Source organism: Arabidopsis lyrata (genome assembly GCF_000004255.2).
Source record: "Arabidopsis lyrata subsp. lyrata unplaced genomic scaffold ARALYscaffold_9, whole genome shotgun sequence".
Classification (NCBI taxonomy): Eukaryota; Viridiplantae; Streptophyta; class Magnoliopsida; order Brassicales; family Brassicaceae; genus Arabidopsis; species Arabidopsis lyrata.
Window position 1 is genome coordinate 1,310,351 of NW_003302547.1, and position 3,645 is coordinate 1,313,995.

The 3,645-nt window shown below is 37.8% G+C and overlaps 1 long non-coding RNA gene across 1 annotated transcript; it reads left to right on the forward strand.

Annotated features, from left to right (window-relative positions):
- The first annotated feature begins 1,575 nt into the window (after window positions 1-1,575).
- LOC110227278 lies at window positions 1,576-3,232 on the forward strand. Its single transcript, XR_002331063.1, has 2 exons — window positions 1,576-2,404; window positions 2,976-3,232. It is a non-coding gene; the product is annotated as an uncharacterized LOC110227278 (long non-coding RNA).
- The last annotated feature ends 413 nt before the right edge of the window (window positions 3,233-3,645 follow it).

Genomic DNA, 3,645 nt, shown 5'->3' on the forward strand with positions numbered 1-3,645 from the left:
AAACGATACTACTTGGTGCAAAGTGCCTCCGGAGATCCTCCTCCCCCCCCCCCCCTTCACTCGGAGATGGAAGCGTTAATTTGGGCCATGGAGAATGTCTTTTCAAGAAGGATTGATTGTCAGGCGTTTGAAACAGATTGTTCAGAGTTAGTTACGATGGTACAATCACCTGAAGAATGACCCGTTTTCTCCAATCTGCTAGATGCTTTTGGACTGCTTCATGCCTCCTTCCCCTTATTCACGCTTTCTCTTATTCCTCGTTTATGTAATGTTAAGGCAGACTGCTTAGCCCGTTCTTCTAGACTTTTATTTTCCGAAGTTACTTTTGTAAACACTACTCCTCCTAATTGGACACCAATCAAAGAGCTTTTTAATAATTAATGTCTGGTTGAAAAAAAAAAAAAATTATAGTCACTTCTTTTGAGTAAGACAGTACTATAATTCACAAGATTGTGTCTTAACTAGTAGTCATTTTTCTCTACATCTTCATGATTTTTAAAATATTAATATGAGATAAAATTTGTGACTAGTAATAATTATTATACTAAATATCTGACCATTTTGTGTTGGAATTCTATTCATTTGATGTGATTTAATAAAAACATATAATTATAAAATTTATCGAACACCTTAATTTTTTATAGGTATTGTTCTTTCTCTAAGTGAGTTAGTAATTGAGTTCATAAGATTTTATGTTACTTACTAATAGTAGTTTCTCCATTACTATGATATTTTTCCAATTATTAGTGATTATGTCTACAAAAAAAAATATGTTAGTGATTTATTATTTTAATCTCAGTTATTTATTAGTGTAACACGCCGGTTTCAGAAATATGGTGGTGCATGCGGAGAGGTTTAAAAGAATTGATTTGGCCACCTATGTCACCAAAGTGCATTTATCTGTTCGGTCAAACATCGTGAGAGAACTCCACAGTGAAGCGTGCCTGGGCTGGAGTAGTTTTAGGATGGGTGACCTTTCGGGAAGTGATTGTTGGAACTGTGTGAGTGAGAACAAAACACAAAAAAATATCATGTGGTGATTTGTAGGGTCAGTAAACAAGTCTTGAAAGCCTTCCGGATGTAGCGGACCGGCCGTCGGACAGGGGTGGGCCCATGGGCCCTAGAGAGGACGTGGGGCCTACTGGTAGGGGCGGTCGGAGCGCTACAATTGGTATCAAAGATGAACCCAGACGAGTGTGGAGTCAAGATGGCTCACACCGTAGGGGGTGACGGTCTTGGTGCGCAACAAAGACGTTGTAATCTGTTAGTGGGGGTGAATTGTAACACCCCGGTTTGAGGAATATGGTTGTGCATGCGGAGATATTTAAAAGAATTGATTTGACCACCTATGTCACCAAAGTGCACTTATCTTTTTGGTCAAACATTTCGAGAGAACTCCACTGTTAAGCGTGCTTGGGCTGGAGTAATTTTAGGATGGGTGACCTTCCGGGAAGTGATTGTCGGAACTGTGTGAATGAAGACAAAATATAGGAAAAGATCATGTGGTGATTTGTAGGGTCAGTAAACAAGTCTTTAAAGTTTCCCGAACATAGCAGACCGGCCGTCAGACAGGATGGGCCTATGGGCCCGAGAGAGAACGTGGAATCTACTAGTAGGGGTGGTTGGGGCGTTACAAGAATTGTGAGACCCCAATCCCCTCTTAGGCCCACTCAAGGCCCAACAGCCCTAATAACAAAAAAAAAAACTAACGTTAATATGAGTATATATGTGTATCGTCGTTCTTGTCGCCGCAGCCTCCCTTCATCACCACCATCGTTCTTAGCTTTGAGAAACAAAAGCAAATCGTGATTCTTAACCACCACCATCCACCATTGTTGAGTTTGAAGCTATCGTTTGTGGGTGTAGTTGTGATTTTTGTTCGAGAACAAGTGGTGAGAAAGGAGTTGATCTTCACGAACCGTAACGTTCCGTCGTAGTCATCACCATTGGTCACTGGCTCGTTGGGGAAAGGAGAGATCAGTTCTAGTAGAGATATTCTTGAACATTTTCCCGTCTGATCTGAAGGAACCAGATCATGATTTTGGTGTCGTTGGATAGATCTCTCTGCAAGGAAGACATAGCAACCAACGGCTCGTCGTTACGAGATTCAAGTTGGCCTTTTAGAGAGCAGATTCCGGTCATATCGAAGCAGTGGAGGGCAAGCCGACGGTAGAAACGTTTAGAGGGAGTGTCAGGCAAGCCATTGGAGCCGTCGTAGTCACAAGAAAAGTGTTTGGAGGTCCGAGTCTAATCCGATCAAGCTGAAATTTTGGGGAGAGCTTCGTGGTACAGCATGGTTCAAATTCAAAGGTGGGATTAAGAAGTTAACGGTCCATTCTGAAGTTAATGGTGCGTTTGTTTGGACACTTAAGTGAGTTGTTCTCCGTCATCAAAAAAGGCAAAGGTGAGGGTGTGATCTGTGGAGATGCGATTACAAGTTCCTATTTTTATGCTTCATGATTCTCTTGCATAGGATTAGATCTGTCTGCTTTTTAGTAATGAATTGTTAGTTATGATTGATGATATGATGATTTTTCTAGTGATATAGTAGGATTGAGTTATTGTCATTGTGATCAATTTATTATATGTGTTATATGAGGAAGTGAAATTACCATCTTTTGAGATGATGAACAGTAGAAAAGTGGAACAGTGGAATAGTGGAATGTGGTCTACATTGAATTGACGGTTTCTTTGTAGCTCAATAAAAAACTGACGAGTCCAGTGGAACTAGATAGGTTCAAAGGTCAGGGAAGATGATCGAACCTGGAAATTGATGTGGATATCTCGCTAAGGGCGAGAATGAGTTTTGGTGTTATAGTTTGTATAATGATGCAAACTATATGAGTGTTGTGTCTTTTCTATGTGATTTTTGATTGTTGTGTAAAAGTAGTTTCGTGTATCGTATTTTCAGTGAGCGGAAAGGATCTTCTCACTGCTTAATTCTTTACTCATTCTTTTTTCCCCTTTTTCTCCAGGTCAGGGTGAGAATTGTGAGTAGTCGCGCAAGTCCGTCTCTCTTATGGTGTATTTCAGGAACCTCGGGTTATTGGTTATTATTATTATTTTTATACGTTTTATTCAACGGTTTTAAACGATTTAAGTTTAGTTTTAAGACAAGTTTATATTGAGTTTTTAGTAAAAGAAATGATTTTCGGGAAAATACGACAATAATGAATTAAGGAAGTGGAATAGAGGAAAAGATAAGTAAGGTGAACGTACGCCGTCTTAATGTTGAGGGAGACGGGTGTGATAATTAGAGTTGTTATATTTCATTTGAGTGGAATAGTAATTTGATACATAAGATTGTATGTTAGTTGATAATCGTTGTCTTTTCCATATTTATGATTTGTATAATTATTGTTGCTCATTAAGATCCTTCATAGATTTTTAAAATTTCCAACATTTGTTATAATTAATTAGAAGTTGAACTTTTACCAATTTAAGTTATAAATTAATTAAAGATTATAATTAATTAAGAGTTATAAAAATTATGAAGAGTTGATTTTAATATTAGATTTAAATTATAAAAATATAAAATTTGTTTCATATTCACATAACGTTACATAAATTTACTTGGAGTTAGAATCATAATCTTCACATAACTTTTCCATATCAACTTCGTATATATACGCATAATTGGGATCA